Here is a 22,815-nt window from a genome sequence, read left to right on the forward strand (position 1 = left end):
TGCAGACCCGTCTGCGCGGAAACCGGCTCTTTCGGGGATCCCTGTACGCACTTTCCTTTTGCAGCCCTCCCTGTCACAAGTTGTTTTATCAGCATTATTAATTTTCCATTTCTAGTGAGCAGGAGCTAGACAAACCTGTAAATACTAACCACATGGCGAGAAGACACTTTTTTGGGGGCTAAACGGGCGCTCTGTAGCTGCCGTTAGCAATCTGAGACGTTCGAGTTGTAAGAGCGCCTGGAAAATGCCTTTTCTTCTTGGCGGAACCTCCTTTAACCCCAGGGTATATTCGGGCAGCTAAGTATTATTCACAAAAGGCGGAATAAGGCTGCTGTTAGGTCTGATTCTACCTGGCCCAACTCCCTCCGACTTCCCTGGGCTCCACCCCCAGAGACACAAGTTCAGGGCCAAGAATACTTGTGAGCGCCTCCATTGCTGCCTTATTCCCTGGCGGCTGGGAATGTCTCTCGAGCCAGAGTCTATTTTGAAAGGACAGAAAGAAGAGAGGGAGGAAAGGAAAGGGAATCCCACGCATTGGTAGTCTAGTTTTAAACACTGCTGTCGACCTTGGATCCCCGAGCATAATCTTCAGCCTCTCAGCCAGGCGTGACCATTAAGGCATTTGCTAATCTGACCCCTTGCCACCCTTCTACCCTCTGCCACTGCCCACTCTTACAACCTGACTCCCTTCAAGACTCTTTGCTATTTGCTTTTCCCTTCCCCTTAGGGTTATCTGATTCTGCTCTATGTTTTCAATTCCAGCCCAATGTGTACCTTCTTTGTGAAGATTTTCCAGGGTTTTTCAGATCACTGTGATCGCTCTATTCAAAACCTCTAGAATATATTGCCTAAAACACTCCTGTAAGCCCAACCCCACAGTGCCTTGTTTCATTGCTTGTGTGTTTGTCTAGTTGTACTATTTAACTCCTGCATTGTTCCCCGGGTTTGGGTTTGTCTGCCCGACTAGACTGTAGGTGATGGGAAGAAGGCAGGACTTTATCGCAGTTTTCAACCTCCTCAATACCCTTGTGCAAAATAGATATTCAATAAACATTTGTTAACTGATTCGTTTTCAAACTTTAGACCTTAGGCTCCTTACTGTTTGTCTCAAAAGTTGGCGATTTCTTTAAGCTAGACATTTCCTTTATGCATTAAATACGTTTTTTATGCAATGAATGGAAATGAAACTCTCAAAACTGTCTTCCATTCAACTATGTGTGTTAAAGACGATTTTTCTGGTACCTTCTAATGAAGTTTCAGAAATAGCCCTGAAGGGTCCAAACCGTGAGGTAACTCGTGAAAATAAAGACAAAAGTTTTTTTTTTTTTCTTTCTGGTAGCTTGGGGTGGTGGAAAGAAAGGAAAGGCTCTACAGCAGTCCTGTAATTCAGCCCTCCTGGGCATCTTTTACAGGAAGCTGGGGTTTCAGTAGAAGCAGCAGGTCTTTTTCACGGCAGCAGGATCCCGGCGGGCTCCTGCACCTCAGAAGGCGTAGATTCAAATGAATCTGCTATCCCCGTGCTCAAAATGATTGACTGATTTCCAAAACCAAAGTCTTTGACTGGTGGGTGCAAAACTCAAATATGTTTCAGAATCGCAGGCAGAGAACTCCAGGGAGCACTGCTGATAATGCTGTAAAGCCCAGCAAGCAGTATATATCCCCTCCACTGTACCACCATGGTGCCAGTTTAGAGACTGTGTTTCGAATTCTGAAATGTGTGCTTGATCTGAAGTCTGCCCAGCCCTCCACTGCGCCTCACTGTCCTCAGGGTACCTCCCTCCAATGTCTGTACTTTCAAGTTCATCCCTGGCCACATTAGGAGAGTGGTTAAACCACTACAGGAAACTGATGGCCACTATAAATGTGATCAGCTATAGCTTCGTCTAAGTAAATATTTATACGTGCCTGTGTTGAAGCATTATAACTAGCACTGATAAACTGAAATCTGTTAGAAAGGAAGAGAAAGCTGGTTTGTCAGAGAATCCCACTGCACTTGAACTTTTAAAGTGTTAAACACAGTCGTGATAAATTTAACATATACTGAGTAACAAAATCATTTTGGAAGATTATGCGTGGACTTTTATTTTTAGTTCCTAGGCATATGTTCATATCTGTGTAGTATATCTTGTATTGCATTACAGTAAGAAAATACTCTCTGAATTAAAAAATCTACTGAAAATATGTGATATCTATAATAATCTAACACACTATCATTAGAACCATATCATATAATGATTAAACCCATGGAGACAAAACAAACAAAAACCTTAAGAAGAAATCAGTAAGCTAACAAAAAAATCCACAAACTTACCCAAGTCAGTTTCTGATCTTGCCTACTGCATTGAGAACTGGTTTTAAAACTGGAAGATATTCAGATATGTGGGAACCAACAGCCTTTCCATTCCCCAAGTAGTAATTTGCAGACTGACTTCCCACCCTTAGCAACCACCATTGGTCAGGGGCCTTCTTAAGGAGGTGTGTGTTTCTCAACTGAGTTAATGTAGACCTTTTAGGAGAAGTACGCAATGTAACACCAAGCTTGCAAACACCTCTAGGAAAAATTACTTTATCTCTGATTAGAAGACAATGAGAGGTAAATTTCATGAGATTTGCTTGAAAAAATAATCCAACCAGGGGTGTTTGTGGGGTAGGGTGAGGGGCCTGCATAGGGATGATGAAACAAGATTGGTCTTGATTGGTTTTTGTTGTAACTGGACAATGGGTACATGGGAGTTCATTACTCTCACTTTTATGTATATTTGAAATGTTCAATCATCATCATCATCATCATCAGAACAAATCCTTGATAGATATGACTGACCAAGAAGGAGGAAAGTCAATTCAGTCATTAATTCAGAAAAGATTTATTTGAGTGTGCCATAATCAGAGTTCATGGTCATTCTGTGGTTTTCCATATTCAGAACACTTAAGCACTTCAATAATACCATATCACCTTGATTCAAAGAAGCATTTTTTTCTCATTTTAACATTAATGAAATCAGAATGCATTTTATAACTGGTGTAGACAATGAATAGCATGCTTCTCACACCCCACCCCCAACACAAATACAAAATCTGCTATCAAATCAATGGTGCATCTAATAGCTGATGACCTCTGACAAGTGAGGAAATAAGGGTTTATGTTTGAGCTACCCAGTGACCCCTTGAGTTAGAAAGTATAATTGCTATATCTTTTTCACAATGAGGAAATAAGTTCAGACTTGTGGAATGACTTACTCAAAGTCACATAGCTCATAAGAGTCAAAGCTTGAACCTAGAATTGAGATTTGCAGGCCAAGGTTCATTTTACTACACCACTTTACCAGGTTCTTGGTCTGTGTTCCATGGAAAGTGTAAAGATGGCCAGGGCTTGGCCCCACCCACCCACAAGGAGCTCCATCTCTAGGAGGAAGATCAAGGTGATCTCTGATTGCTCTGTAGCTAGTCCAGTGCCAGCCACATAGTAGGTGGTGAATTAGTTGAATCTAATTGAATTCAACAATTTTAGAAAATAATAAAATAAGTGCAAAATGTTCTACATAGGTGCTAAATGGTGTGTCCAGTAAATGCTCTAGAAATTCAGAGAGATGGTGGAGGAGAGAACACTAAAAGGAGGAGATGTGCCTTTATAAATTCACTCAACAAATGTGAATTGAGCACTTACTATTTGCCAGAGGATATACTGGTGAATTATACAGGTGCTTCATGGAAACTTCATGAAGCAGTCCAGGAAGAGACACAGAGACAGAGACACAGAGAGAGAAACAGGCAGTTGCCCTAAGTGCTGAGGTGGGGAAAAACAGGATATTATGGGAATGGGGGGTGGGGAGGAGGAAAGAAAGGGAACGGAAAAGTTCCTGGTAGAAGGAACAGCATATGTGCAGGCCAGAAGACAAGATAAAACATGGAGAAGCTGAAATCAATTCAGTGGGTTTTAATCAATGGAGATAGGAGGGAAGAGAAGGTAAAAAACCGACCATAGCATGTAGGACCTGCTGAACCACTAAAAGAGTTAGAATTTATCCAAAGAGCAAAGGGGAGTTCTTGGGAGATTTTTAAGTAAGGCAATGTCACAATCAGATTTTCCTGTTTAGAAAGAATACCTGGTTGGATTAATAGAAAAGACTGGAAGGGAGGCAAGACTGCTAGAAGCAGAGAGAGAAGTTAGGAGGCTGTTGCAGTAAGTGACGCAAAAAACCATAGTAGTCTGAGCCAGGGGAATGGCAAGGGAATGGTCTGATCTGAGAGCTGTGGATAGGGGAAGGAAAGAAGAAGGAGAAGATGAGGCCCAGGTTCTAGGTGGGTGAATGGGCAGGAGGTAGTAATCAACAACTGGGAAAGCAAGCACTGAGAAGAACATATGTGGGGAATCAAGATGAGGGGTGCAGGTTTGATCTGAAGAGTTTGAGGTGCCTATGGGCCATCCAAGAGGAGATGCTCATTAACTGGCTGGATATGGAAGTCTGAAATTTAGGAGAAGTTCTGGCATGTAGACTCAAGATTCATCAGTATATGGTATTTGAAATTATGGGATTGAGTAGGAAAATCTAACTTATCGGAATAGATGACAACGGGAGGTACATGGTTATTCAAGAGCAAGTCCCTCTCAAGAAGTGAGTGAGATCTAACCAGGAAAGTGTGGAATGTGAGGAGGAAAGAATTTGAATGGAACTGTAAAGAATTACCAGGCCATCACACAAAGAGGAGCTGCAAAGGAGACAGTTTAAGTTATCTATTATTGTGTAATAAATTACCCCAAAACTCAGCAGCTCAAAACAACAAACATTTAACATGTCAAAGATTCTGTGGGTCAGGAATTTGGGAGCATCTTGGCTGGGTGGTTCTGGCCCAGTCTCTCATGAGGTTGGGTCAGGCTGTCAGGTGGGGCTGCTGTCAACTGAAGGCTCGACTGGGGCTTCACTTGGAGTTGGCAGGTGCCAGTTCCTCACTGGTTGTTGGCTGAAGCCTCAGTCCCTCAGGACATACAGGGCTGCTTGAGTGTCCTCATGAAGAGCACCTGGCTTTCCCCAGAACGGGTGATCCGAGAGAGAGAGAGAGAGCCAGAGAGAGAATGAGACATGCCAAGAGAAAAGCCAAGACAGAAAATGCAGCACCTTTTATTACTTAATCTTGGAATAATACACCATCACTTCTGCTATATTTTACTGGTCACATGGATCAGTGGGTCAACCCATGTCAATGAGGAAGGTGACTACACAAGGATGTGAATACCAAGGGCAGGGATCACTGGGGGCGTCTTTGAAAATGGCTACTACAGAGATAGTGAAGGACCAACCAGCAGAGAAGTATTAGGAAGATTAGGATGGAATCCTGGTTAGGAAAATAGGATGTCAAGTTGGGAAGACATGAAAAAATAGTATTTCAAGAAAGGGGGAAAGGCTTACAGTGTCCTATGCTGCTAAAAAGTCAAATGTGATAAGGATAACATGTAATACTTGAATTTAGCAGTAAGAGAATACTGGTTTTGTCGAGAGATTAAATTTAGTAGGATAATGGGGGAAGAAGAAAAATTGCAATGGATTGCAGAATGATTAGGAGATGGAAAGGAGAGGAAAACTGAGTGCAGATGACTCCAGAATTGGGAGTATGAAGGAGAACAGAAAGGTAGGGCAGTAGCCAAGGGGCTAGATAGGTGACTTTCTGGTAAACATAGAGGATTTGATACTTACCTTTATGCAACTCTGCTTCTTCCCAATGAAAGTGGAAGAAAAAGAAATGCATGGAGTCCCTAATCTCATCTCTGAAGTTTTGTTGATAATATTGTATTAATATTGGCTCGTCAACTTATGAGATGGTAACAATAGGGGAAATTTTGGGGGGTGGAAAGCGAGGGGGTATGAGATCATAGAAAATATATTATTGAGGGCTGGCCCAGTGGCGCAGCAGTTAGGTGCACACTCTACTTTGGCGGCCCGGGGTTCACCAGTTCGGATCCCAGGTGTGGACATGGCACCACTTGTCAAGCCATGCTGTGGTAGGCGTCCCACATATAAAGTAGAGGGAGATGGGCACGGATGTTAGCTCAGGGCCAGTCTTCCTGGGCAAAAAGAGGAGAATTGGCAGCAGTTAGCTCAGGGCTAATCTTCCTCAAAAAAAGAAAAACAAAGAAAATATATCATTGGTCTCTGCCTGCCATTCCTGTCACAAAACTCCTAAAACCCTTGTAATTTTCCAAATAATAAGAACATTAGAAGTACCTCTTCTTCTAATATTTGGTTTTCGACCCCATCGCTGACACAGGGCTCCTAAAACTCTTTTAAATTCCCAAGTGATAAGAGCACTAGGAGCATCTTTTGTTCTAATGAGGAGGCTCTGGGTGGGCTCCTGGCTGGCTCCTGGATGGGGGCTGGTCACTGGAAAGAACAAGTCATAACTAGAAGCCTGGAATTTTCGGCTCCACCCCTCATCCTCCAGAGACAAGAGAGGGGCTAAAAATGAAGTTAGTAATTGATCACGCCTACGTGATGAAGCCTCCATAAAATCCTACTGTATAGGGTGCGGAGAGCTCCCTGGTGGGTGAACACACCCTCACCAGGAGGGAGACTCACCCCAAATCCACAGGGACACAAGTTCCTGCAGTCAGGACAGCCCCCAGACCTCACCCTCTGTGTCTCTTCATCTGGCTGTTCATCTGTAGTCTTTACGATATCCTTTAATAAACTGGTAAACATAAATAAGTGTTTCTCTGAGTTCTGTGAGCCACTCTAGCAAATTAATCCAAACTGAGGAGGGGTCACAGAGACCTCTGATTTGTAGCCAAACAGGACAAAAGTTGTGGGTAACCCAGGGATCAACTAACTGCAATTAGCGTCTGAAGTGAGGTGGGAACAGTCTTATGGGACTGACCTTTGGGATCTGACGCTATCTCCAGGTAGATAGTCAGAACTGAGTTAAATTGTAGGACACCCAGCGGGTGTCCCAGAGAATTGCTTGGTGTGGGGAAAGACCTCCACATATTTGGTGACCAGAAGTGTCAGAAGTGAAAAGTTCTGTGTAAAAGTAAAGTAAATTCACAAGAAAGAAAGACGCAGCAGGGAAGAACTGGGTTTTCCCCTCACAGAAGGAGGGAAACTGGTTTTTTTCCTTTACAGAGGATATATGGAAACTGTACTTTCTGTTCAATTTTTCTGTAAATCTAAAAATAGTCTATTAAAAATAATCTTTTATGGGGCCAGCCTGGTGGCGCAGTGGTTAAGTGTGCACGTTCCGCTTTAGTGGCCCAGGGTCAGCCAGTTCAGATCCCGGGTGTGGACATGGCACTGCTTGACAAGCCATGCTGTGGTAGGCATCCCACATATAAAGTAGAGGAAGATGGGCATGGATGTGAGCTCAGGGCCAGTCTTCCTGGGCAAAAAGAGGAGGATTGGCAGCAGTTAGCTCAGGGCTAATCTTTCAAAAAAAAAAATAGTCTTTTATTTAAAATAGGGTATTAATTTATATTAAACATGCTTAAAACCACAAGGACAAAAAATATGGATGATAGTAGCAAATAAGAAAATTCAACATTTTGGAACCTAGGGAAACCAATGAAGGAATGGTAACTGACTTAACAGATCAAAGAAGGATAGATTCTAAGCCAGCAGGGAGAAAGGAAATAAAAAGCAAGCTAATTTCTGTAGCAGAACCCGAGAAAAATCTCAGGATCTAGAGACGCAATTACGTCTGAATGCAGAAGTGCAGAATGAGAGAATGACAAAAAAAAAAAAAAAAAAAAGCAGGAGGATTGGTAAAAACTTTTTTTTTTTTTGAGGCAGATTAGCCCTGAGCTAATATCCACCACCAATCTCCTCTTTTTTTGCTAAGGAAGATTGGCCCTGAGCTAACATCCATGCCCATCTTCCTCTACTTTATGTCTGGGACACCTGCCACAGCATGGCTTGATAAACAATGTGTAGGTCCATATCCAGGATCCAAACTGGCAAACCCTGGGCCACCAACATGGAGCATGCAAACTTAACTGCTGCACCACCTGGCTGGCCCCAGGATTAGTAAAGTCTTTAACAGGAAGAGTTAGACACTTTATTGATCCTTTTGTACCTGACACAGCCAGTCAACTACCTGTACTTCCCCCACTCCCCTCACCCCCAAACAGCTGCCTAACATTGGAGGTTTACTCTTGTGAGAGATTGAATCAAAAAGGACAGAGTCTTGGAACAGCAGAGAGTAAAACTCAGAAGTCATACCATAACAGAAAGGGAGAAATTCAGAGAAAATCAACCTCCTAAATATAAATCCCCCACAACCTCTTTCTTTGCTTGGTTCTCAAAAGTGTAGCAGAAAGGCTTATAATCCCAGGCAGAGGATTAGCGAATTCGTCTCTTAGGTTATTGACTATCATTAAAAGAAAAACCTGTGGGTTACTAATATATGGGGATTTGCCAATGAAAAGGCCAGTTCCCCATCTGCCACCCCAAATTTAACCCTACCAGTTGATAAGCCCTGTCCATTCATGCAGAGCTTCAGAGCATCTTTGATATGCCTCACTGTTAAAAATGGACATCCAAAGCACACTGATGTTGGAGGAAAGCCTCTATCATAGAAGCCTGAGACCCAAACAAACCAACCCTAGCAATGAACATAGACAAGCATGGGAACAAAAGAAAACTTAATAATCTATAGTGAGGGAACTTCTGCTTCTGGTCATGATGGACTATCAAGGATTGGACATTGCCTCCCATTAAAAACTAGAAAGATAGGGGCTCTCCAGTGGTATAGTGGTTAAGTTTGTGCATTATGCTTTGGCAGCCCAGGGTTTGCTGGTTTGAATCCTGCGTGCGGACCTACACACCGCTGTCAAGCCATGCTGTGGTGGCATCCCATATACAAAACAGAGGAAGACTGGTACAGATGTTAGCCCAGTGACAATCTTCCTCAAGCAAAAAGAGGAAGATTGGCAACAGATGTTACCTCAGGGCCAATCTTCCTTACCAAAAAACATGTAAATAAAAAATAAAAAATTACTAAAAAAAAGCCTAGAAAAATGTACAAAATATAAGAAACTACTATTTTTCAGACATTGGACATCAGATAGGACAGGACTGTGATTCTTGAAAGAAGGGAAGCAAACAAAGTAGCCACTATGATTGCCCCAGATATCTGCTTGGAAATAACTGGATGGTGGGTGCAAAAAGAGGATCCTAAATGGAGTCCACTGAGTCCAGGAGATGTGAAGTTTGGAGAGGCAGAGGTGGAGTTCTAAGGAGGAAGGAGGTGTGTGGAAAAGAGCTCCAGAAATCTGCAGAGGGGTTCCCTCGAGTCTTTGCTGAGACGAGGCCAGACAAGCATAGGGTGAAACTCCACAAGGTCAGGCAGAAAACAACTGGGGCCTTGTAAGCGGAGCCATTCCTGGAGCTTACACAGGGCCAGGAGATGTTTGATCTCAGCCTAGCCAACGTGGGGAGCCGTCTGTTCTCATCCTTTAAAAACTGTAAAAAAAAGAGAAAATAAAGTCCAAAGCAGGGGCCAGCCCCGTGGCTGAGCAGTTAAGTTTGCGCGCTCCACTTCAGTGGCCCAGGGTTTCTCTGATTCCAATCCTAGGCATGGACATGGAACCGCACATCGGACCATGCTGGGGCGGTGTCCCACATGCCACGGCTAGAAGGACCCACAGCTAAAAATATACAACTACGTACCGGGGGACTTAGGGGAGAAAAATGAAAAATAAAATCTTTAAAAAAAAAAAGTCCAAAGCAGGTAGAAGCAAGAAAATAATACAGACATCAATGAAATTGAAAATGGACAGATAATTTTTAAAAATCAATAAAACCAAATCCAGTTCTCTGGGGGAAAAAATCAATAAATTTGGTACAACCCTAGATGGATTGATCAAGATAAAAAGACAGAAGATTAGAAATTACCAACATTAGGGGCTGGCCCCGTGGCCGAGTGGTTAAGTTCGCGCACTCCGCTGCAGGCGGCCCAGGGTTTCGCTGGTTCGAATCCTGGGCGCGGACATGGCACTGCTCGTCAAGCCATGCTGAGGCAGCATCCCACATACCACAGCTAGAAGGACCCACAACGAAGAATATACAACTATGTACCGGAGGGGCTTTGGGGAGAAAAAGGAAAAAATAAAATCTAAAGAAAAAAAAAAGGAATTACCAATATTAGAAATGAAAGAGGGGGGCCCGCCTCGTGTCCGAGTGGTTAAGTTCGCATGCTCTGTTTCGGCAGCCCAGGGTTCCGCTGGTTCGAATCCTGGGTGTGGACATGGCACCACTCATCAGGCAACATTGAGGTGGCATCCCACATGCCACAACTAGAAGGACCCACAACTAAATATACAATGTGCTGGGGGGATTTGGGGAGAAAAAGGAGGAAAAAAAAAAAAGATTGGCAACAGTTGTTAACTCAGGTGCCAGTCTTTAAGAAAGAAAAAAAAAGAAATAGAAAAATCTGAAGAACCCTATACCTATTAAAGAAATTTGCATTTGAAATTTAAAATCTTCCCATAAGGAAGAGGAGAAACAATTACATCAATTATCTCAATAAATAGGCACACACATACACACACACAGAAACAACCATAAGACAAAATTCAACAGCAATTCATAATAAAAACGCCAATAAACTAGGCATAGAACAGAATTACCTCAACTTGATAAAAATGCATCTATGAAAAACCTACAGCTAATATTATATTTAATGGCAAAAGACTGAATACTTTTCCCCTGAAATCAAGAACAAGATAAGGATATCCACTTATACTTAATATTATGCTGAAAGTATTCACCATTCTACTAAAGCATGAAAAATAAACGAAAGTTGTAATGATGAGAAAGGAAGAAAAAGGTGTCTTTATTTGCAGATAACATGATTGTGTACATAGAAAATCCTAAACAAACTACAAAAAAGCTACTAGAAATGAGTTTAGCAAGATTGCAGACACAAGGTCAATATGCAATCAATTATATTTCCATGTGCCAGCAATGAAAAAAAAAATTAAATTATTGTTTACAATATCACCAAAAACCATTAAATACATAGGGATAAATTTAATAAAATATTAAGACATGAACAATGAAAACTACAATACACTCATGAAAGAAAGAAAAGATCTAAATAAATGGAGAGTACATTAATAACCATGGATTGGAAGATTCAATATGGTTAAGATGTTAACTCTCCTTAAAGTGAACTAGAGATATTAATGAAATCTCAATAATAATAGTAATAGGATTTTCTGTAGAAATTAACAGGATGATTCTAAAATTCATATGGAAATTCAAAGGAACCAAGATGGCCGAAATAATTTCGAAAAAGAATAAAGTTGTAGAACTTATATTACCTAAATTCAAGACTTACTTTAAAGCTATTATAATTAAGATGTGTGATATTGGCATAAGAACAGACTTATAGATCAATGGAACAGAGGAGAAAGTGCAGAAATAGAGACACACATGTTTGATCCATTGATTTTTTTTTTACAAAGTTGCCAAGGTAATTCAGTGGGAAGCAATGCAACAAACGATGCTGGAATAACTGGCTATCTACAGGGAAAATGATGGTCTTTGACATTTCCTCACGCCGTAACAAAAATTAATTTCTAACTAGAACAAAAACTAAATGTAAAAGTTAAAGCTGTAAAAACTTCTGGATGACAACAAAGGAGAAAATCTTCATGGCTTTGAAGTAGCAAAAAATTCTTGGATATTACACATAAAGCACAAGTCATAAAAGAAAAAATTGATAAATTGAACTTTATCAAAATTGAAAACTACTGACCTTTGAAAAGGGAGAACATTTTCTCAATACGTATATCCGACAAAGGATGGTTATATGGAATGTGCAAACATCTCTTACAACTTGATAAAAATGGGCAAAACATTTGAACATTTTCCTAAAGACATGTACAGATGGTCAATAAGCAGATGAGAAGCTTCTAAATACCACTAGTCATTATAGAAATGCCAATTGAAACCATATTGGGATACCACTACATGCACTAGAATGGCTAAAATAAAAAAGGTCGACAATATTAAATGTTGACAAAGACATAGAGTACTTTCATACATTGTTGCTAGGAATGTAAAATGATACAATTACTTTGGCAAATATTATGACTGTTTCTTACAAAATTTACCAAATACTTAATATAAAACTCTAAAATTCACTTCTATACATTTACCTAAGTGAAATAAAAATATACGTCCACACAAAGACTTATACATGAATGTTTATAGCAGATTTATTCATAACAGCCAAAAACTGGAGTCAAATAAAAAATATACAACAGATGAATAGATAAACAAATGTAGCATATTTATACAATGGGATACTACTCAGCAATGAACTAATGTTACATGCAACAATATGGATGAATCTTGAAAACATTATGCTGAGCAATGTAATCCAGACACAAAAGAGTACATAAATTATGTAAAACTCGAGAAAAGACAAACCTAATCCATAGTGACAAAAAGCAGATCAGTTGTTACCTGGGGCCTGAGGCTGGGAGGGGTTTGGGAAGGAGCACAGGGAACAATCAGCAGTGATGAAAATGTTCTATATCTTAACTGTGGTTGTAGGAGCAGACTGCACACACTTATCAAACCGCATTGAATCGCATGCCTAAAACGGTTGTGTATTATTGTCTGTAAGTTATGCCACAATAAGATTGATAAAAACATCTATAATCATATTATCAGAGAGATTTTAAAAAATCATTGCATCCGTTAAAACTAAAGAATCCATGGTCTAGGGCCGGCCTGGTGGCACAGCAGTTAAGTTCACACATTCTGTCTCAGTGGCCTGGGGTTCACCAGTTTGGATCCCAGACGCGGACCTATGCACTGCTTATCAAACCATGCTGTGGCAGGCATCCCACATAGAAAATAGAGGAAGACGGGCATGGAGGTTAGCTCAGGGCCAGCTTTCCTCAGCTAAAAGAGGAGGATTGACAGCAGATGTTAGCTCAGGGCTAATCTTCCTCAAAAAAAAAAAAAAAGAAAGAAAAAAGAAATCCATGGGGAAGGATTCTATTTTAGAAATCAGAGAAGATATTAGAGCTCTGAATTCTAAAATATGTTACGAGCGATTTTTATTTCTGGAGGCTTTTGGGAAGAATCTGCTTCTAAGCACATTCAGGGTGTTGACAGAATTTAGGTCCTTGCAATTATAGGACCCAAGGTCTCCATTTCTGGAGAAAAGTCTGTTGGCCAGGGCCCGTTCTCAGCTCCAAGAGGCTGTTCACACTCCTTGGCATGTGATCCCCCTCCATTTCAATGCTAGCAAAGCTAAAATCTCTCTTCCATCAAATCTCTCTCATGTTTCAAATCTCTTTTGCCCCTGAGAGACCTGTTCCTTTTAAGGGCTCACCTGTTTAGGTCAGGCCCACCAAGTATAATCTTTCTTAAAGTCCATTGTGCCATACAACATAACCTAACTTACTCATGGTAATGATGCCCCATCATATTTACACCTCCCTTCCACACTTCAGGGAAGGGAATATACAAAAGTAGAGGTCATTAGGTGTGATTTTAGAATTCTTCTACCACAATAGAGCTGGCATAAAACTTAGAGAAAAATAATTGAGGAAATTTCAGCAAATTACTATGTTGTGGATGCTCAGTGGCAGGCTACACTTGTTTTGTTTTGTTTGCTTTGTTTTATTAAACTTCAGGGTGTGTGTATGTATGTGTTATTTTTAGCATATTGATCCATCATAAAATCAAGTAAGAATACCAAACTGTTTTTATTAGTGAATAGAAGTATTTTTTCACACTTTTGCTTTTTGATTAATTTCTATTAATCACTCAGGATTAGCTTTTTTTTGCTTATCACTTCTGGAAGCTGATATCAGGAACAGTTTCAAGAAGGGCTCTTTGATGTGGGAGTAAGAAATAAGTCAAGTTACAAGAGAAGTTAGCAGGTTATGAAATTTTTTCAAATTCTCTAATTAAAAAAATCTAACAACCAAGATGTTCTTCAGTAGATGAATGGATAAATGAACTGTGGTACATTCAGACAATAGAAGATTATTCAGCACTAAAAAGAAATGAGCTATCAAATCATGAAAGGACGCGGAGGATCTTAAATGCATATTACTAAAGGAGAGAAGCCAATCTTCAGACTGCATGATTCCAACTATGTGACACTCTGGAAAAGGCAACGCTATGGAGATGATAAAAGATCAGTGCTTGCCAGGGGTTAGAGGGAGGGAAGGATGACTAGGAGCGCAGAGGAGGGGCCGGCGGGTGGTGCAGTGGTTAAGTGCGCACGTTCTGCTTGGTCGGCCAAGGGTTCACCTGTTAGGATCCTGGGTGCTGACATGGCACGCTTGGCAAGCCATGCTGTGGCAGGCATCCCACATATAAAGTACAGGAAGATGGGCACGGATGTTAGCTCAGAGCCAGTCTTCCTCAGCAAAATGAGGAGGATTGGCAGCAGATGTTAGCTCAGGGCTAATCTTCCTCAAAAAAAAAAAAAAAAAAAAGGAGCACAGAGGAGTTTTAGGGCAATGAAACCACTCTGTATGATACCATAATGGTGGATACATGTCTTTATACATTTGTCCAAACCCCTAGAATGTATAACACCAAGAATGAACTCTAATGTCAACTACGGCCTCTGGATGACAACAATGTGTCTATGTAGGTTCATCAATTGTAACAAATGTCCCACTCTGGTGGGGGATGTTGGTAACCGGGAGCTTGCATGTATGTGGGGGCAAGGAAATCTCTGTAACTTCCATTCAACTTTGCTATGAACCTAAAACTGCTCTAAAAAATAAAATCTGCTTTAAAAACATCTAGTCATATGAGAGGTAATAATAAGAAGAAGAATAGCTGCCATTTAAGGATACTAAGCCCTTGACATATGTCGTCAGCGTTGTTTATCTCTATATCCTATTTTTCCCCTGTTCAATTTCATCACATTAATTTTCATAAAAATGAGAATATTGTGGCTCAGTTGCTCATCAGCTCAGGCTGTGGAGATCTCCCCAAAAGGATCACCCTTCTTGTGGGACATCACCATTTCTTACGAGAGAAAAGTGCGGGATGTTTTCACTGCAATTGGAAACGCGGTTTCCCTCTTTAACTGAACTCTTGAGATTGCCCTGAAATCATCTATGCCCCGAAGCATCTGAGTCATTTCCATATGGATGAATTTATTCAATTAACCCCTATATTTGCATATCTCGATTACCTCTAAAAATAACTGTCTTTTTTGGGGAATCTTTGCTGTTTAAGCAGTTCTCAAAGACATATACAAGGATCGTAGTCCTCCCACCCAACCCTCCGCCCCGACTCTATTCCCCAGCTTTTCTCGCTGTATCTTTTCTAGAAGTGAGGTAAGCTGACTCTGAGGCTTTTAAATTCTGAATTCTGGCTCATTTTAACTGAGTCATTCCGGAGATCTTGGAACAACTCTCTCCTTTGTCCAAGAAACAATAAGCTTAAGTCAAACTATTCACTTTCTGATGACCCCATGGTTCCCCTGGCTATCTAGCTAGGAACTCCGTTAGTGAGCCAACCACTCCTCTGATTAAATAGGAAATCTACAAATAATTCACAATTACTTTGAGTTAGTGCAACTAGCTAGTTATTAGACAACCAAGATATTCTAAAAGTGACCTGTGGGCAAAGCAGTAATTTAAAAACCTGCCCACTTTCTTGCTTTCTTTCAAATGATTACCGTAAGATTGTATTGCACCCTTTGTTATATTTTTAGTTATTTAGATCTCCTTTTACTCTGTTGTTAATATTGTTATTGCTCTATGAAGAAATACTACTTTTAGACCTCTGATTTTATTCCTATTTTGGCAAGTTGACATTTTGTCAAATGGCATGAGAACAGTATCAACCATACTGAATAATATCATTTATGAGCCCTTCTTCCTTCATGCTGAGCGCTTTAAATGTCTTTTCTCATTTAATCCATTAAACAACTTACGAAGTAGGTTATTATCTCCATGAATCACATAGGGAGAATTCGGCCCAGAGAGGTTAAATAACTGTCCCAAGGTCACGCATCAACAACATAGAGGAGCTCTGATTCCATGAAGAGGTTGTGGTACTTCGATTTATTCCTAAATCCAATACGCTGAGGAAGAAATGACTACTACTGCCACCTGCTGGTAGCTAGCAGAGTTGACGTGCTCTCACTCAGGTTGCTCCAAGATTCGGACACACTTTAGCGCCATCTGTCATGCTGTAGTGTCTAGAACAGTACCTGACACATCGTAGGCACTCAACATTTGTGAAACGAATGAAGGGGAGATCCCAGGAGAATTTTTGTTGGTAAAAGTTCTCAAGTCGTTCTTTATTTTAACTCCAGAAAGAACACAGAAGCTACCTCCGCACAGGCAATGATATTGTTGAAGACTGTTTACTCTATTAACTGTGCCACCTCTGCATTTATATACACACTGTGCATTTCATTGCTTTAATCTAGTTTATAAGTTGAGGCTCATTCTTGTGTCTAAGTCTAGCCCTACCATTTATAGTGAATAGGTTTCAGAAAGAATCTTGGTTTTACAACTGAAAAAGATCTTAAAATCCTCTCTAGTGTTTCCCAAATCCTATTTCAAAAGAGGATGATAAAAAAGTGTTTCATAGACAAATAAGTTTTAGAAACAATTCACAAATAAACAAATAAATAGAGTTCTGTAGGTTTCTTCACTGTCAAACTTCTCAGAGAACATAATATGTTACCGTGCATTAGGACTCTCTGAGAGGGGGCATAGTATGCAGCACTTCCCAAAGGTATGAGACTACACAATTCTTTTTCATTAAGCTCCTATCAGCATCTTGAGGAATACTGGTGTTTTGTGGAACTCAGTCTGAAAAGCTCTAATATTCCCCAACTACCGATGGAGCCCAATGAGAATAATTTGCTTGATATCATTCAGCTAGTTATTGGCAGAGCTAGGACTCTCATTTTAAGTGTTCTTTTCACAACATCATGCTTGTTCTGTTTAATTTCCCCATATGAAAACCAAATACTAATATTGCCTTGTACAGAACTTTACAGTTATAAAGGGGCTGTGAACTAACATTCAATGAGTGCCACTAGGTACTCTTTTTCTGCCCCCTCCCATCCCTGCTACAAATGGATAAACACTCCAGAGCATGTAACTGTTGCGTTTCCCATCATGGCTTAATAAACGAGCGTTCTTGTTTAAACAGCTGCCTCTGTTGACTGGTCAGTGAGCGTCTGCCCTGAGGGACACATCCTGTTGATTTTCGATGGGTCAGCCACATTGACTTTTTTTCATTTTCCAGAAATTCTGTTTCCTGCCCAGACTCTTCACATATGCTGTATTCTTTCCTACTCCTCCTGTGTTACTTTTCCTCCGTCGTCTCCCCTGGACCTCAAGTGCAGAGAATTAGATTAACGATAATGTTTGGTTGACGAAGTATCATCATCATCATTGGTCTGTTCATGGCATCCTTTATTTATTTTAATAACATAATAAACATCATCCAACCCAAGGGCCAGAATATAACTAGTAACTTATATTTATCTACATGTTCCTTCCTTATCCCATCCCACTGCATTTTCCTCAAAGCATATCTTGATCCTAAATATTAGATTTATCTTACATCTGTTGCCAATCTTCCTCTTTTTGCTTGAGGAAGATTGTTGCTGAGCTAAGATATGTGCCAGTCTTCCTCTATTTTTTATGTGGGATGCTGTCACAGCATGGCGAGTGGTGTGTACGTCTGTGCCTGGTATCAAACCTGCGAAACCAGGCCACCGAAGCAGAGCACATGAACTTAGCCACTACCCCACTGGGCCAGCCCCTAAATTTATCTTTTGCTTGCCTTTTTTTGGTTTTTGTTTGCCTAAACACACACACACAGATTTCTTTTGATTACTTGTTTTTTCTGGCTTTGTTTTGGGGTTATATTTTCTTGCTTCTTTGCCCTGGAATCTTTGATTAGATGCTGGACATTGTGAAAGTTATATTGCTTAGTGTCTGGGTTTTGTTGTCTTCCTTTATAGATAATAGTATTCGAGTTTTGTTCCAGGAGGCTTATTGATAAGCTTTTAAAACTCATTTTTTATCTTTTTCAGGGTTGGTCTAAAGTAGCCTAGAGTAAAGGCTACTTTAGCCTTACTCTTAATTTGTGGCTCTTCAGGAGTCTCTGGTGAATACCTGAGTGTTCAACAGGATCTTTGTATTCTGCTTGGTCAGATATTGAACATCTCCCAGACCTCTGGTAGTTGGCTAGCTTCAGTTTCCTGGTAATTGTTCTTACTGGGATTCATCCATGTTATTTCTTACATATGGTTTGTATTCATTCACCGTGCTAAGTTCTTTCCATGATTTTTCTAGAGGTAGTATTACTGTCATTCATACTACAGATGGAAAAACTGAAGTGCAGAGAGGTAAAGGAAATAATTCCAGATCAGGATTTCAGTCTGCTTCTGCATCTGTCATTACACCATGCAGTCTCTGCATACCATGAGCCAAGTTTTCACATACCTTCCTCTGTATGATGCTTACATAGTGCCAAGAACAAGATGCATACTCAATAAACGTTGGTCACCACAGGAAAAAAATGGGTAAAGATGAAAAAGAAAATCATTTGAATACAGAAAAAACTTGATTGGGAATTAGTCAATAGGTCCTACTGAATTAAGAATCAGTAAATGCGCTCTAGGCCTTACCCTGTTGTTAACTAGCAATGTTACTTTCAGATAGTGCTTTCCTATACTTGTTCAATTTGCTCCTCACAAAAACTGCTGAGCTTTCCTTGGCACGATTTTATAGAAAGGTCAGAACACTTCCCCAAGGTCACAGGGCAAAAAATGGTAAAGCCAAGACTTAAAGCCAGGTCTGCTGGATGTGGATTTTTTCTAATCACAGCCGTGGAGAAGTATCTTAACTTCTTTGAGTTTTAGTTTTCCCATCTATAGTATGAGGATATTACCCCCTTCACTAAGTTGTTCTGGAGATTAAGTGAAATAAATGGATGTAAAGCATGTTGGAATATGTAAAAAACTCAATAGATGTTTATTATTAGGAAACAAATATGTGGTTTAAAAAAGTATTTTTAAAAAGAAACCAACAGGGTTTCTAACTCCAAACTCAATAGGCTTTCAGCCACACCATGCTGTCCCTTTCACAGTATATCTTTGCTCAAATTACCTGGCATTTCTGGGCTTAGCTTTTCTCACTGCAAATTGAGGAGGCTGGACCTTATAAGTATGCTTTCCACTTCTAAAAGTATCTGAGACAGAGATAGAAATAAACAAGGGAGCATAGATGTCTTTCATGCTTAAATATGACTCTAATTTTTATCCAAAGTGAGTTTAAACTTTGAATCTTGTGAATTTGCCACTCTTTATGAAGTTAATAGCAATTTAAAAAAATAGAGCTCTATTTAACTCAGTTCACAGTAGCCATTTCTAAATCCCCAGAGATCAATAAGACTATGGAGCTAACAAATCCATTTTTTTTAAAGATTGGCACCTGAGTTAACATCTGTTGCCAATCTTCTTTTTTTCTTCTTCTTCTCCCCAAAGTCCCCCAGTACATAGTTGTATATTCTAGTTGTGAATGCCTCTGTTTGTGCTATGCAGGACGTTGCCTCAGCATGGCCTGATGAGTGGTGCCATGTACACACATAGGATCTGAACCAGTGAAACCATGGGCCGCCAAAGCGGAGCACACGAACTTAACCACTCGGCCACGGGGCTGGCCCCTGCAATTAACGTTTTAATAACCCTGTGAATATGGTATCTTTCTATCAACTCCAATAGAAGTTTTTTGGTATCTTTAAACATTCTTCCAAATTATTCAAGAGTCACTTTAGTTTTTAAAATTAACATTTGAATTTTAAAGTAACAAATGCAAAAGCTCAGTTTTCCTTTGTACTTTGTCCTTTTTACAAATCTTTTGTTCTATTTATAATTATAGTTACCTTATAACATTCATTTTTAAGGTGGCTTTTGATTTTTGTTTAGTCCTATTTGCAAATTTAATTAAACTTCCTTAAATTTTTTTATTTTTTGAGGAAGATTACCCCTGAGCTAACATCTGCCACCAATCCTCCTCTTTTTGCTAAGGAAGCCTGGCCCTGAGCTAACATCCATGCCCATCTTCCTCTACTTTACATGTGGGACACCTACCACAGCATGGCTTGCCAAGCGGTGCCATGTCTGCACCTGGGATCCGAACCAGCAACCGTTCCCCCACACCACCCCGGGCCACTGAAGCGGAACGTGTGAACTTAACTGCTGTGCCACTGGGCCAGCCTCAAATATTTTAAGCTACATTTGTAAGTGTAATATTTTCCATTTTTAAAAATTTTTTAGTTGTCTGACTTACAACCCTTCCCAAGTATTTAAATAAACATAATAAATTTAATAAGTAAACATATTTATGGAGAATCATTACAAATTACGTAAAATTGTCTCCAACCTTTCAACCTAAAATAAGTCTAGATCAATGATGACATTTCACATTTTAAATCTGGAACCATTACGCTAATTTATTAAATAATCTAAATAATATAATCAAATTTGCTAAACATTACATTACTTCAAATACCACATTAGTCACAGTTTATTTCCAAATATGAAACCAAAATATTAGCACTAGTTTTGTGCTTTTTTTTTTTTAACTATTTCTCCACTTAACTCTGGGTTTTCTCAGGATTAATTCACTTCTAAGAAGGAAACAGTGAAGTCTTCCCAGGATCACACCGAAGATTTTGGTAGAAAGCTCAACCATACAGGGCAGGTGGAAGACATCTAGCCCATACTCTCCACATGGGGTTCACTCACGGCCCAAGTCCAGCGAGACCAAGGGACCGGTTACATAAGTGCCAAGGCTGGTTTACTTTGGCAACTCTATCTAGGTTTTTTAATTATTTGATTAGATTAAAACAATCGATTTAAGGTTTAATTTTATTCAGAAAATTTTCCACATTTCTCAAATGAGAACTGGGTAGATTCCACTTTTTCCTCTTGCCTTGTCTGGCTCTAGGTCATAGTTGTAAGGTCATTTTAATTATGCCTCCAAGCAGATACAGACATTGCCAGGAACCTTGCTGCTTATTAACAGATGCTCCAGTCCTTGGACACCCCACATTTAGAAAAGGCAGCACTGTCCATGGGAAAAGCATAAGTAATTTAAAGCAACAAAATATGAATGTCTAGAAAGAGGGCTAAAGAAAAGTCAAGACAAGTCAAAGAAGTACATTACATCAATGTACAGGTGATCTACAATGAGACTGACGTCTATCATAGGGATTTCCAACCCTTTTCCTGACATGCACACATAGAAAATGATAATGCACACTGGCATAAACAGATAAGGAAGCTCTCAATTGGAGGGGGTCGTCCTAGGGGTCCAGCACCAGCACATTCCCAGGCCCTGCCTGGCTGCCCTAAGGGCTAAGGGAGATCAAGATGTCAACACATTTGATATCTCTTCACTGTGTGAGAATTGAGATGCTCTAGGATAAGGGTTCTCATAATTCTATAAATTCTGTTCAAGAAAGAAAGGCAATAAGGAATCTACAACTTCTATGACCCCAAAGACTCTTAGATTCTTAGTCAGTAATTGTTGAGATATTTAAGATCTGTGGTTGACTCAGGCTGAACAAGCACATTGTATAACCATCATCTTATTATTAATGTCTTGGATAGACACACATTGATATATGCATACAATCACATATACATTTTACGTCATACAGTCCTTCAGAGTTTACATTATGAAGCACTTTGGGAAAAAAATCACCAAAATCCATGAACACATTTTAAAAAGTCACCCTCATTAGGTATTCTTAGTTACTTTTACTAACAAGTACCAGGAAATGAGAATTTCTTGGTTGTTTCTAAGTTTGTTTGACGAAAGGCACACATCTAACAAGTGAAAGAGCTGGTAATTGAACCCAGGTCCCTCTTTTTTTTTTCACGATTGGCACCTGATCTAACAACTGTTGCCAATCTTCTTTTTTTCCCCTGCTTTTTCTCCCCAAATCCGCCCAGTACATAGTTGTATATTTCAGTTGTGGGTCCTTCTAGTTGTGGCATGTGGGATGCCGCCTCAACATGGCCTGATGAGCAGTGCCATGTCCGCGCCCAGGATCTGAACCTGCGAAACCCTGGGCCACCCAAGCAGAGCGCACGAACTTAACCACTCAGCCATGGGGCTGGCCCTGAACACAGATTCTTAACAACATAATATTAGTGCACATGTCACTGCTGAGGCACACATCTTTAACCAACACTGATAGGTAAGTTTTCTGCAGAACTGAGACATCATGGGCAACATAGCAAATACCACCATCAGAATGGGTCCCAAAAGAATAAGATCCTGGATATTTTATTTTTTGCTCAAATACAGCTCAAGTTTCCACAACTCAAAAGGAAAGGGGAACTTAGTGAAGTTCCAGTGTGCGACCTAAACATTTGATTTTTTTTTTAATCACATGAGGAAAGCTGAATCACACCAGTTTACTCAGTTTAGAACTGAGAAGGACTCTCAAATACAAGAAAGCCCATGTCCCCGGTTTAATCTTTTAAATGGGACTTTTGTCCTTTCCTCTTTAAAATGATAAGCCCCCAGGGCCAGCCCCGTGGCCGAGTGGTTAAGTTCATGCCCTCCACTTCGGGGCCCAGGGTTTCCCCAGTTTGATCCTGGACGTGGACATGGCACCGCTCATCAGGCCACGCTGAGGCGGCATCCCACATGCCACAACTAGAAGGACCCACAACTAAAAATACACAACTATGTACCGGGGGCTTTGGGGAGAAGAAGGAAAAATAAAATCTTTAAAATGATAAGCCTCTGAAAGGAGGCTAGACAGCAAGCATAGAATTTTTGAGTTA

General features: G+C 40.2%; 1 protein-coding gene across 2 annotated transcripts in view; it reads left to right on the forward strand.

The window, feature by feature from the left end:
- LOC106837858 (cytidine monophosphate-N-acetylneuraminic acid hydroxylase) overlaps positions 1-22,815 on the forward strand; it is a 348,449-nt gene that overhangs the window by 103,196 nt on the left and 222,438 nt on the right. The window lies entirely within an intron of this gene.

Source organism: Equus asinus, chromosome 8 (genome assembly GCF_041296235.1).
Source record: "Equus asinus isolate D_3611 breed Donkey chromosome 8, EquAss-T2T_v2, whole genome shotgun sequence".
NCBI classification, from domain to species: domain Eukaryota; kingdom Metazoa; phylum Chordata; class Mammalia; order Perissodactyla; family Equidae; genus Equus; species Equus asinus.